At 42.2% G+C, this 14,140-nt stretch overlaps 1 long non-coding RNA gene across 1 annotated transcript in view; it reads right to left on the bottom strand.

Annotated features, from left to right (window-relative positions):
- Window positions 1–10,755: 10,755 nt before the first annotated feature.
- LOC137157645 (uncharacterized) overlaps window positions 10,756–14,140 on the bottom strand; it is a 102,442-nt gene continuing 99,057 nt past the window's right edge. Inside the window, exons 2-5 of the long non-coding RNA XR_010921171.1 lie at window positions 12,678–12,704; window positions 12,268–12,352; window positions 11,429–11,576; window positions 10,756–10,806 (exon numbers count right to left, since the gene is read on the bottom strand). This is a non-coding gene — a long non-coding RNA (uncharacterized lncRNA). The remainder of the gene's footprint in view (window positions 10,807–11,428; window positions 11,577–12,267; window positions 12,353–12,677; window positions 12,705–14,140) is intronic.

Genomic DNA, 14,140 nt, shown 5'->3' with positions numbered 1-14,140 from the left:
TGTGATCATATTGTTCATATACCAGATTCCACCATCTTTGCCAGGGTCACATATGTAACCTTGTAAGGAGGAGGCCATCACCATGACGAACACTCACAAATAATATTCCAGTGGGTCTTTTCCCTTGGACCTGGCTATGTCCACTGCCTGGATGCAGTCTTGGAACCTCATTTGAGATAAAGCCTTTGTGGAATCTTGGATATCCAAGCTGAAGGTTAGAAGCTGAGTTGAGAACAAGATCTATTTTAATTTTTTTACTCTCAGACCATGAGATTTGAAGAGGAAACCAGTCTTCTACCAGGCATGAACAGGTTAAAGAATAGGGAAACGGGTAAAAGAATATTTAGATAAAATAGATGTATTCAAGTCAATAGGGCTGTGATGGGATGTTGACCCCACACAAGGCCAGACTAGCTAAAAAGGGGCAATTAACCCTGTGGCAGGCTGCAACTGGAGGAGAGTCAGGGGTGATAAGGCCTAATGGATGGTCAAGCCAAGCTGGGGGAGGAGCTAGGCTAGGCATAAAAGGAGGGATGGAAAGTTGATGTAAAGGGAAGGCTGCAGGGATGAACTCTTCAGTCACTCCCTACAGAGGAGGGGGCTTGGCAACAGACAAGGAGGCATTAGCTCTGAGACCCTGCCTTGTATTACAGATTCTGGCAAGAACCCAAGAGGGGGTGAGATAGCCACAGGGAGCACAGGAAGCTCCAAAGGTAACCTAGAGAGAGGCCAGAAAATAGGAATGAAAGGTAGGAAGGAGCCCAGGAAAACAGCAACAAGGTCAGAGCTTGAGAAGACTGTGGTTACTGGGCATAGGCCGGAACCTGGAGTAGTGAGTGGGCCCAGATTCCCCTATCAACCACTGGAGCAGTGGCACAGACTGGACAGTGGAGCAGAACACTGCTTGAGACAATTTGTCCAATAGGACTTTGATTCCCCAGAAGGGGAGGACTACAGTGAGCTGGCCAGAGGGGCAAGCCACATAGAGGGAGCACCCTGAGTGATGAAGGAGTAGTCTGATTCCAGAGGAGGAAGCAAGACCACACGGTGAGAAACCAAAGGAGGAAGTATCAGGGTGGTCAAAAGCTAATCCCCAGATGCAACCACAAGAAGGTGCTACAGCAGTGAGTAGAAAATCCCATCACAAGGGCCTTATGAAATACACTTTAGGGTAGTTGAAGTAACCTCAGAACCATTAGCGATTATCTTTCAGAACTCACGGAGGACAGGAGAGCTCCCAGAGGACTGGAGAAAAGTACTATGTCTGCTCATCCTCAAAAGGAGGACCATGTCACCCTGATTTAGATCAATCCACTGGACTAACTGTCTAGGACAGTCTTCAACTCCATTGCCCAGACCATGCCACTTCCACAGGGGAAGGTAGAGAAACCTCGGCCCTTTCCTCCAGGTTCCAGCTCAGGGACCCTCTAATCAGCTGCCATGTTCTGCAACATCCCACCTTGCTGTGGTTTCCCTGAGCCTTTTCCTACTCTGCCTCTCTTGTGCTTCTGTTCCACCACCTTTCTGAGTGAACCCTTCCTTCAGGACCTGGATCCCTAGGATTTTTTACTGTTCTCCTAGGTTTCCTCCTTTCCCTCTCTAATGCCCAGACAGAAGCTGCAGGCTTCCATACTGCAGCCTGTTTCTACTGCAAACATCCTGACTTTATACCTTAGCCACCTTCTTCCCTAGCTGGGCTTTATCAGTCATTAATCATTTTCAGTCAAGCCAGACACTCCGTCAGGTGCACCATATAAGGTTAACTGGCCCCATCCACACCATTATAACCCTGTCAGCCTGCTTAATTTGTCAATGTTCTAATTACCTTCTGTAAGGGGGTTGCACTCACCACTCTTGCACCTTCTGCTGGTTCATCTGGGGAATAGCTCTGCAGGTCCCAGCACCCCACGCAGTTGTGTCTTGCCTGCCATCACCTCCTCCTCAGGACCCACGTCTCTCCCAAGCCTGTGGCATCCACTTCCTGATACAGCCCTCCAGCTGTGCCACAATATGTGCTCTCCCCCCTTCTGGGGGATTCTGCAGTTCCAGTCTAGCCACTTCCTCCAGTGGCATCTGCATTCCACTGTCCGTCCCTTATGTCTGGATGCTTAGCTGCTCCTTCTCCAGAGCCAGCCACTGCTATGTCCCAGGTGTTGACCTACCTCGGCCTGCAGGGCAGCCAGCCTTCCCTCCCCAAGCCCCTGGGAGTGACTGCCCTTTCTGTTCTCTGCTGGCTGCCTATATAGGACCTCCTGGGCCCTGATTGGCCGCTCCCAGTGCAGCCTCCCTAGGCTTTCCAAGCTAGTGTGGGGCAGCCGCCCCACCACTCCTTCATTTGCATGTAGGGTCTAAAATAAATCCATGGATCTCTGTTTATTCTTCACTTGTATCTATTTCTTTTCCTCCCTCTTTGTGGAGGTCACTTTATTTTTAAAATAAAAGTAATAATATACACAGTGAGGACAATGGTGGGTAATGGGACTGCCTTCAAAGCACCCATCTCAGTTTTATGATGCCTCCATCAAAATGACCACAGCCTGGAAAATCTAAATACCTTAAAATAAAGGTAAGTTGATGGCAGCAAAAAAACCCAAATGCATTCTCCTTTATGACACTGTCTCCACAGAGCCCAGCTGTAGGAGTCCATAACTCTGGATTATATATGCCCTTCCCTTCAGAATGGTCCTTGCCCATATGTTCCTGATAATTGGGATGATATACCATGGGGTCTTCAGCCCGATGGTCATCTGCCTCCAGCATCACTGGTATTGTCAATGAGGTTTAGTGACAAAAGACCAAGGCCTCCCTCTCCTTCTATATGAGGTTGCCTCCTCCAAAAAAGGCAAAGGCTGCTCCATCTGAATCTCTAGAACCAGTAGGCCTGTCTGAACCAGTAGGCCTGTCTGAATCTCTAGAACCAGTAGGCCTTTTCTCTGTCTCTCTCTGAGTAAGAACTGATGGGATAATCCACAGAGAATCACTTCTGTACCTCATCGCCACGCTGAAGTTGTCCTCACTGCTTCCTGCTGTCTTCTGATTGAAGCCAGGGCTTTTTAGGATAAGGTGGGCTGTATGTCCATGGCTCTCGATATTCACTTAACAGATTTGCCTAGGAAACCACACAAACTACTGACATCCTGAAGCTCCTGGAGAAAGAGAGAACAATCCTATCACTGAGGGTTTATTGGAACTGGCTAAAGAGGCCTGCAACAATCCTGCCTCTGTTTCTTTCTCAAGGAAATCTATTTCTTTATTCCTGGTCTCCAAGGAAGGATCTGATTTATTTTTTCCAGTGTTCTACCCTGAGATCTCTAGTGATTTGTGATGCAAATGAGAAGCCTAGCATTGGGAAGGTGTCATCAAATACACAACTGGATGTGTTTGGAAGAAAGGCTTATTTCTCTGGCTGACTTGATGTTGAGAGCTGCCAATTATTAGGCAGTTATGGCCAGACATAATTTCTCACTTTGGTCCAAAGCTGCTCTTTCTTGGGCCTACTACATGACTGAAAATAAAACCCAGGAATTTCAGGAGGAATTCAAGGAAGGCTAGGAGGCATCCAACCATTTCCTCAGAGTACATTTTGCTATTTTGGACACCACTGCTAAGTCTTTGGCTACAAGTGTCTCCTTTAGAAGGCATTCTTGGCTCAGGAATTCTGGTCTTTTCACTGAGACCCAAGCTAAAAGTGATGGATTTGCTTTTTTCAAAGCAAATACCCCTTCAGCTCCAGGACAGACAAGGTCTTAGAAAAGATAAACGCTACAAATTCCATGGCCAGTCAGGTCTCTGGTCTTGATTCAGGTTGTTTCCCACAAGAAATCCTCATTTCGATTTCCACAGTCCTCCTTGGGACCTGGACACCAACAAAGACCCACACAACTTGGGAAGCCTTTTTGTTCCTGTCAGAGAAGACAAAACTCTTCCTCCTTAGCTTCCTCAGCTACTGGCAAGTTTGCATCTAGCTAACTAGTCAGACGAGGCAGCAGAGCACAGAACTAGGTTTGGAGTATCTGTATCCTTGTTTGTCTTTATTACCCCACCCTTTAGGCAACATTTGTGTCAAATTTTTGAGGCCTGGAAAGCTATATTTCTTTAGATCATTGGATCCTAGAAGTCTTTGAACTGGGGTATCACCGCCATTTTAAAGTTATACCAAAACCTAACTACATATCTCCTTCTTACAACAGTGTCTTGGAAAAGGAAAAAAGCTCTTCTCCTCGTTGAGAAAAGGAGACACAGACTGATACCAAAGGTTTAGCAGGGCCTGCAAATGTATCTGAATGTGGACCATCTTACAATGAGTAGGTCATGTCCTGTTCAGGCCACCACTAGGCAGCAAGATGAGGCAATCTGTAGCTCCAGTGCCATTCTGCATCATCCCAAATGTTGTGCCAGAAAGGCACAATCTAGCCCTTTATAATTACGGACTATGCAAGTCATTCAATGGGGCTGTTGTAATTTGCCACAGCCTAGCATGGCTGTCTACGGGCTGCTCCACAATCCAGAATAGCCAAAGTGCAGGCCATTCCAAGCACTCTCCATCCTGCTCTCAGCACACCCTATGCCTGAATAGGAAGCTCTTATGACTACTTTACAGACCCTCTGCACCAGAATCTGGCTCTGCATGTGCAAATTTTGCATACCCACTGAATGCCAACTTAGTGCAAGTCATGCAACCTTACAGTGTGTAAACTGGCACAGAATGTGGTTTCTTGTCCCTTAAACTAGGCTTTTCTTACTCTTGCTCTCTGTCCTGAGAATAGAAATTCTACCTGATTTGCACCTCATGTGCAATTTACCATGCACCATAATTTAAGGCACTAGTAAATTTATCCCAGAGATTTCCAGGGGAATTGCACCTGCTTACAGAAAGGCCCTCGAAGCTTTTCTCATGAGATGTCATGTGGTCTACTTTGGCAGATCACTGGAAATAAGATTATTTTATTTGTGAGATTATATACCTGATTCAGCAGTGCTGAAATGTCACAAGGAGTTGATGACCAGCAATATTACCAACAGATCTGAAAAACTAAGCATGTCATTCTAGCCAGCGCATTTTCATTGCATTTAGTCTGACACATACACAGCAATTTGCCTCTGTTCCACTGCAGCTGTAAACTATTATCTATGACAATGGGGTTGATTTTTAAACCAATAAATGTGATGACTGTTATGAAAGCTTTACCATTATCACATGATGTGCAGTCTTTAAATTCATTCCCTGCTGTGTGGCTAAACTTTTATTTGAGGATGGGGAAGGTTATGTGAGGACAGAAAATCTCTTAGTCAGAGTGTGTAATGCCTAAAACTATTCCAGCTCTCATCTAAGTGCTAAGAATTTGAGAGACCAGCAAACTGTACTTAAAGCATAATGCTGGATATATAAAACAGTTCTGCTTGACAACGATAAAAATACGTTGCCACTCCACTCACCTTCATAGCACCCAAAACCTTTTCTGAGCCCCTAGATAATCAACCAGTTCACGAGTAGTGGCATCTCCTTACACAGGAGATATTGAGAATGATGCACACGACCTGTAGCCTGCACATATTCTGAACTGAAGTCATATGAGCAAAGCATAAGGAAAGCCAGCTGTCAATCTGATGTCTATATAGAGAGAGGGAAATTAAACTTCTGGTTTTCTGTGGGAGCTCAGCTATGTTCTTGAGGCGTTTATTAAGTGGAATGCGGTAAGCAGTGTAAACAATCATGTAAAATAAATCCTGTGCAGATTAGTGTGTGTAAATTAAGATTTAAACCAATAAAACCCCATAATTTATACACCTTCCCTTTTGTGGAGTTCTTCCCCATATGCAGGGATGTATTTTAATACTAGAACCTATAGTCATAACTATTTAATAAAATAATTATAATAGCCTATGGCTTCTCTTTTCAGTCATCTCCTTTCTCCCCACTGCTGTGTGAGCAACCTTCACCTTCTGGCAGAAGAGCTGTGTAAGAACTCACAAGGGGCTGGATCAGCCAGAAAAGGGGTGAGCCTAGCCATTTTATATAACAAATTCATCGGCATAAAAAATAACCAACAGCCTCCCAAATGTATCCCTTCAGCCCCAGGATCATTATAACACATGCTTTGACAAGTTACACCCACATTTTCCAGAGGAATTAGCACACCATTTGATAATCAGTACAGTAACAGAGTAGTGTAAACCAGCAACTGAAGAGCACCAACAGACAGAGCAACCCCACAAACACTTACTGCTAGACCTACTGCTTACTACCAGGAGTAATCCCAGGGATTTAGTTGGGCTACTCATGGTAGTAATTTTTATGTCTAACAGTGTTTTCAGGATTGGGCACTAAATTAGGGCCTGATTCTGCAACCCGTACTCACACAAGGAGACCCATTGATTTACGTGGAGATACTCACTTTAGCACTACCAAGTATGAATAAAGATTTCACTATAAATCTTTCAATATATGTGTGGCAGCATCCCTGGGAGGAAGCTAGCTCCTCAGATTAGCTCATGAAAAAATAAAGTTTACAAAACAGATCATGCTTTTTCATAAGCAGCCACATTTCCTCTGTTCCACTTTCTATTTCACAAGCATGAGTGCACTGAGACTTGTCACTATGTAGAATTGACAAAATTGAATTAAAGCCAATAGCGTTTTCCGATTTTTGAATGTATGCTTTTTTTAAGGCTGTACTAAGTAGATACAACACTGGTGGGCATTATATTTATTATTGTAGCACCTGCAGCCAAGACTGTGGCCCTATTTTTCTAAGCTCTGCATAAATCCATAATATGACAGTCCCTGTCCTGAAGTGCTTACAATCAAGATGGTAAAGACAGACAGTTGGGGCCTCTAAGCTCTACCATAATAAATAAATAATTACTTCTTGCTTTTGGATAGGATAAATGGGATTTGGCCCATTATGTGACCTATGCTAATCATGTCCAAAGTGAAACATGCCCTTTCTCAATTACCTATCTCGGACTCCCTTTAAAAACCATCTGTGCCTGTATTTCCTGAAATAAATTTCCTGTCCTGAATGTTCCCTGTACTGTATTTCAGAACAGCAAACTTGAACAAACTAGTTACTCTCAGTGTAAGGAGTTGAGGGATACTAATATCCTGTTGAATATCTGAAACTCACAGCCTTTCATGTCCTACAAGATTGTTATCTGAGAAATTGGCATCCATGTTACATCTTTGCTGGGCAGCTAAATTTACAGTTTATCTGAATTTCAGAACATTGGATGAAAAAGACTGTCTGGACATAAGATATTGCTAGATTCCTGTTGAAATACTCAAGCTCCTGATACTCCCACCTCCAGTTATACTTTTTTGGTTGAGTTGGATAAAGATGTGAGTTCTTTCACATTTAGAAGTTTAGTTAGGTGACCAAAACTTCAGAATTGTTTTGTCATATTATTCATCTCTTCTGCAGATAACAGTCCTGTTACATTAAAGACAATTAGAGCCTAGACTGGCTTTCATTTTTCAGCAGTGTAGCTGTAACTCAGGCTGTATCTAAAAAGAAAGGAGTAGCATTTGATCTTGCAAGCAGCCAGACAATCTGGAGGAGATACATTTTGAAGGTTTTATTGTTGGCCTTCTGACAAAGGCAGCTTGGAGTCCAAGGGTTAAATCCAATTTGTATCCAGTGATTTATTAGCCATAATATTTGAGATATAGAAATTGCAGTGTATTTATGATTACAGCAATCCTAGTTTTCTTACATTTCCCATTCTAAATGGTGGCTTCTCACACTCCTAATATTGTTTCCATTTACCTGACAAAGGAGACTATGACTCATAACTTCCAGGAAACACTGGACAAAGACCTTCTTATCAAATGGGCAGTGGACCAAGGGCAAATGTGCCAGAAGGGCAAGTTTCTTTGAACAGGCACTAGTGAATCTGAGAAAGTGTTATTACTAAGTAGTCTTTTCAAACGTGAATGGCCACATTCTGCACTGATTTACAGCCCATGGTGAACTTCCACTGTGCTCAGACCATTCAATGTCCCTTATTTGGACTTGAGGATTTCACTCTTATTATTTTTTTACACTAGGCTGAGTAGAGAATCAGGGAGCTACAATCAGCTCCACTATGCCTCCCACTCTGCTTCAGTGAACATAAACTTGGGGGATCAGAGAATCTGGCCTTCAGTTTTTACCTTGCCCTTACCCAACAGTTGTACAAATATAGCTATGCCCACAACAGGCCCCCTATTCATGGTGAGGTTGTCCAGAAAACACCTATATCCTTTGCACTCTCTCACACATGGCTTCCATCACTGCAGAGCAACCCCCAAATAATTAATTACCCTACCAGGAGCCAGTATGTTCTGTTCAGAGTAATGGTATTCAAGCAGTTAAACTTCAAGACAGTCACCAGCAGGAAAGCTAGACTCCAATCTCAGCATTCTATTATCTTTTTAATAACCAATTTATAATCTGTATGACTATTACAGTAAAACTCTCTTTGATAACTGCCAACCCAATAGTTCTCACCAACAGCCTGGCAGTCAGTCCCCAATTGATTCAGCAGCAGAGTGTGGGACTCAGGTTTCATATTATGAAAACATGTGAGGGCCAGGTGTAAATTGGCATAGCTGCATTGATTTAAGTGGAGCTACTCTGATTTACAGTAGTTGAGGATCCAGCCCTACCACTTTTAATGTAAACTAGTGTTTATTTGCTGGGATAATAAGAGAGAGATGGGTCTGAATGGTGAAATGCAAACCTGTCTCCGCAGTTCCACGAGCTGTGAAAGAGTGCAAATCCAGGGCTTTGCTTCAGCCTGTTGCAGAGATTAGGGGGCAGCCATAAAGTTGGTATCCATAAGTGGACTTCTCCAACAGTCAAGCCTGTTCAGGCTTATCTCTGATATGAAGCAAATAATTTAAACTAACTGGCATTTGGTTCAGTCCTCCCAACCCCAGGGGGAGTTCAGCTAGATGTGAAGGAAGTTGGCTCTGATGCTACACTCCCTGCCCCTGCAGAACTCCCATTGGTTTCAATAGGAATTTTCAATATATCAATCTGGACTACAAGAACAGAACATTGGACCTTTTATCCTGAAGGCTGGAGCCACATTGATCATCAGTGTCTGCAGAGGCACCACCCAGAAGTAAGAGTGACTCATTTACAGCCATGACATTTGAGGGACAAACAGAATGACTTTAATCAGACATTTCCATTTTGTTAACAATGCTCAGTAAAAACAGATGAGCCTCCTAGGTTATAACAGTTGGTATTAATCTAATGACTATAATGAGACACTGCCATAGTTAGGGAGACAGAATGCATTGTTTTAGTTAATTTGTTTAGAGAACATAAGGTGGCACGGAAATTAATATTCCTGAGGCTAAGGACTAAATAATTGTTTAAATATTCCTGAGTTTTATTAAGTAAGTTTCTGAAAATACAGAGACACAGAAAAGAGTTAGAAGAGGTAACAGTTTCAAAAGTGCCTAAATCCCATTTGCGAAAATAACTTAGGCACCGAGGAACCACTCCAATTGACTTTGAAAATGGGACTTAGGAGCCAAAGAAATTTAGATGCTTGTAAAAATATTCCCCGAAGTCTGTTTATTATGCAGCCAAATTATGAAAAGAGGCTGTGGCTAAAATTTTCCAAGATGCTATTAATTCTAATGGCAATTGGGCATTTATGGAGCTTTTAAAATCTCAGTTTATAATGTCAGGATGCTACATAGCCATCACCCATAAATTGCGCAAACAGCATGACTATAATTAATTATTTCTGTGACAATAGCACCTAGGACTCCCAACCAGGATCAGAGCCTCATTGGCCAAGATGATGTACAAACAAGTAAAAAGAGACCATCTCTGCTCCAAAAAGATCATATTCTCCTTCTTGATATTCATATGCCATACTAAGATACAAACACATTCAGGTGCTAGTATTCATACAGAAGATCTCATTATTGTCTTGTCTTTGCTTTCTCTCTTGTTAAATTCTTCACCCTTTTCTGTCTTAGTCAATGCTAAATGAATGGAGGTGGTCAAAGCAGAGGGACCTGAGACAGTTTTTGACACTCTCACTTGTGTTGTACACATAATATGTTGTCTGTGTGATGTCTCCCTCTAGTGGCTAGACCAAGCAACTACCCAGCCTATTACTATCTCCTGGTCAAAAAAGTTCTCTTAGCTCATGTTGTAGAGGCCTGTGTCTTTGGAGCTATATGTCCCATGTTCCACCCCGCATCTTGAAGACTATGGTATCAGTATGTATGTCTAGCATGTGGTACATTGTTCATGTGCAGCACTCAGAGGTAGGTGACACATGATGCCTCCTACTTATTTTCATACTCAGAGCATAATGAATGTTTTTCGGTACCCTGGAAATATTAGGACAGATGGAATCCATCACTGGATGGGAGCAGTACATGAGCTATTTCTTCAGTCAGCTGCTTTCATTGTTTTAGTGTATGCTGCACATGCATGCACGCACACACACCCTCTGTCAATCAGATGCCTGTGGAGTTACTCCAGGTTTACAATGGGGTGACTTAGAGCCGAATATGGCCCTTAGTGTCTCAGTGGCACAGATATATTTATTTTTTAATAAAACTTTGTGCTTCATAACCTCTGGGAACATACACAATGAGTATAAAACAGCACTTAAAACAACCCACAATTGACTTAAACATCTCAGAAATTCCCTTCTGTTCACAATAAAAGTCCACCTAGGCAAGCTACCAGCCTCAGAAAAAAGCCTCAAGGAATAGATAAATCCAAAGTGACTAACCTTCACGATATATTGCAAGGATTTGCCTTGGTGAATTGAATTTTGAACCCACTCCTTAAAAAAAAGAAAAAAAAACCCTCTTACTATTCATCCTCTTCCAACACACCATTCGAATCTGGAAACTCTTAGTAATAATGTTTCTGTTGATCTCAACTGCTGAGAGATCTCACCAGTCCAGCCTTCTGAAGTTAAAGATGCTAAGACTGACGTAAGCAGCACATTTCATGCCTCAGGGCATGGGCCAATAACCTGCCAAGGTCAGGAAGTAACAAGAAAACACAAAGTAGCATTGTATATTTGGCTAGGTGTACTTTCAGGTGTGGAGTTTGACTTCCTCTAAGAACCATCAAGCACCAGCCATAATCAGTTACAGTATGCTCATCATGATGGACCATTTATGATGGTTTTGGTTTACTTTAAACAGTACCTTTCATTTCGGTCATTCATAACAGCTCAGTAGGTCATAGCTATTTGAATCAGCCCTCCCCCTTCATCAGATGGCATTTTTATGGCTCTTCAGCACAGCCCTAACTACATAATTTACTGTGAAGAGTGATCCCTTTGGATGCCATAATTAGGCCTGCAGATTTATCAAGGTGGGGAAAATGTCACAAATAGCCTAATTTTCCTGTTGATCCATGACTTCTCTTTGTGTCCATGATTTTAATAAACTCACCCCATAGTGGTGGCTGCTCCCATGGGGCTGATCCCAGCTCGCTGCTCCAGGCATTGTAATCTAGCCCATGTGATCTTAGCACTGCTCAGGTTTGGCCTGTGACTGCTCCATGATTTGTGATTAAAACTGCTGCGACAAATCTGCAGCCCTAGACAAACAAACATTTAGGCTACACTGGACAAAAAATAAAAATAAAAAAGCCACCACAGCAACAAGTCTCAGAGCCCAGATCCAGCACCTCAGGCTGGTGGTACGGCACTAAAATTAGCAGTGTAGATGCTCCTGGGTTTCAGAGCCCAAGTGGGAACATCTACATGGCTATTTTTAGTGCCATAGCACAAGCCCCACAAGTCCAAGTGTGTAGACCCAGGCTCTGAGACTCGCTGCCATTGAGGGGAGAGGGGTTTTGCAGTGTAAACATATCCTTAGCGGCCGAGTCATTAGAGGTATAAAATACTGAGGAGTAGCTCATTGTACACAGGGGAAACATTTTCTCAAAGTAAGGTGGAGACTTCATAAAACATCATTAAAGGCTTGATGCTGCATTGCATGGAACGGGAATACAAAGATCAAATGCATGACTAAAGATCAGCAGGAGCACTGGCAGCAACCCCCTGGCAAGTTAAAAACCTCTCCATGCTCCACATGGTGAAAGGATCTATTCCTACACCCCATGCTGAATAGCACTTAAGAGGGTAAGGATTAGGCATTCCTGGGGCCACGCAGCTGAGCTGTGATCTATAACATGGTAACAAGTTGCTCAGTAAGCCATTGCTTAGGAAAACCAGTGCTCCCAGCAGGAGCAAGAAAAGAGCTGTCCGCACTGCTCTACTACCTACCTCTCAGAATGCTGAGCAGCACAGCACTGAACTGAACTGAGCGCCCCTAGTGACTCTCCCCTCTAGTCTCACGTAAGATGGAGCCCTGAATAGATAAAAAGAATAACAGCTTCCAGTTAGTAGCTCCTGAACTCCTCAAGAATGTTAAGTTGGAGGATATTTTGTAGATTTCTAACTAACATTGGAAAGATCCAAACAATCCGATTAATCTCAACACAATAAAGCCTTTAATCTAACATATCAGCAAATTCCTATTTCTCCATTTTCTAACAAAAATAACAACACTTTTGTTGCCAGTGCATTAATAAGATCCTATTTCTGCTCCGGAGACTGAATCAAACCTTTGTTCTTCACAGCGAAGGATTAAGAAGGTTGCTATTTTGGTAATGAGATGGGGTAGATGTACTTACATTGCAGCTGAGATCCAAGCTGGGTGCCTGAGAAGGGAATAAAATCTGTTACCTCAAATGAACTTTATTCTTCTAATCAGTATATCAAACTCTGTTAGTGTGATGCATATAATTAACAATAAAAGAGTGACTATTCATGAATAATTACAATTTGATAGAGTGTTTAAGCTCATTTGCAAAATGTGCCCTATGTTGTGTAGAAAATCATGAATACAGATTACGACATGATTAAAAAAAATAGAAGAAAGTTGCTTACTTTCTAGGTAGCTTTACTCAGCTTTCCCCCCCTTCCCCCATGCCAGGCCTAATTTCTTCAGGAGGTCTCACCTCATTTAACGGAGTGTAATGGAAAAATTGTCAGAAAAACAGCACGAGAAAAAATAAAGGTGTCAGAAAAACAGCACATGGCAAAGGACACTCAGCAAGCACTCCAGAAGGAATAGCAAATCATGAAGCACAGATCCAAATGTTATGGCACCATCTAGATGCCCAAACTGATTGAGCAAACTGTTTGTGAGGCTGAAGAAAGAGGCAGTGACCTGTGAAAATGAAAGCAACTCTATGAAAACATTAGTCATGTCAAAAGTATGTTGTTTATAGTTATCATAACATTTTTGTGCTTGGTTAAACAAACCTATTTGGTATCTGAAATTGTTGCAAGTAAGACATTTTCCAAAGGATTGGGGTACAACCATAGGCATGACAGTGTGTTTGGACGTTGGCACAAATGTAGAATTACACAGGGATTAACTTCTTGTACTTAGGAATGGAAATAGTTAGATGTGGGGGAGGAGGAGGTCCACATTTCTAAATAAAATGTAACAAAATCAGGGAGTTGCGCCTTCTGAAATAGCAAATGCAGACAGAAGCAGAGAGTAGCCTCAATATTTTACTTACATTCTGCCTCTTGGTGGGTTGTTGTCATTACAATGGGCACTGAAAATATGATTAAAATGTAACAATTTGCTAAATTACATCATATATCTTATAGTGCAATGCATTCTAATCATATTTTTTAAAAGCCTAACATAATAAAAAAAATCCCAGAAATGAGCAAGATGTCAAAAAACAAATCAACCCAATCATTTCTGACATCTGGTAGAAGTTTTGCTTTTTATCTGTTGAAGCTTTCCCTCCTCTCAATCTGGCAAAGAGTTGACCAAGAAGAAGAATAGGGCACCAAAAAAGTCTCTAAGTACTAGATATCTGTAGTGTTACCAGAAATGGGCTGCAGCCTTTTTTTTAAACGAACCACTGAGAAAGTTATGCTTACAAGTTACGCTTTAATCAGTCACAAGATATTGGGCGAAGTACAGAGGTAAATGGGTGAAATTCAATGCTCTGTGATATAAAGGAGGTAAGACAAGATGATCTTCTGGTCCCTTCTGTCCTTAAACACTATGAATCCATAGAATATAGTTAATATCATAAGGCTAGTACATGCCCATTCCCCATTTTGGTCT

The sequence above is a fragment of the Emydura macquarii genome, unplaced genomic scaffold, assembly GCF_026122565.2.
Source record: "Emydura macquarii macquarii isolate MOO-44397 ecotype Brisbane River unplaced genomic scaffold, CSIRO-AGI_Emac_v2 contig_1551, whole genome shotgun sequence".
Classification (NCBI taxonomy): Eukaryota; Metazoa; Chordata; order Testudines; family Chelidae; genus Emydura; species Emydura macquarii.
This window is presented reverse-complemented; position numbering and strand designations above follow the sequence as displayed.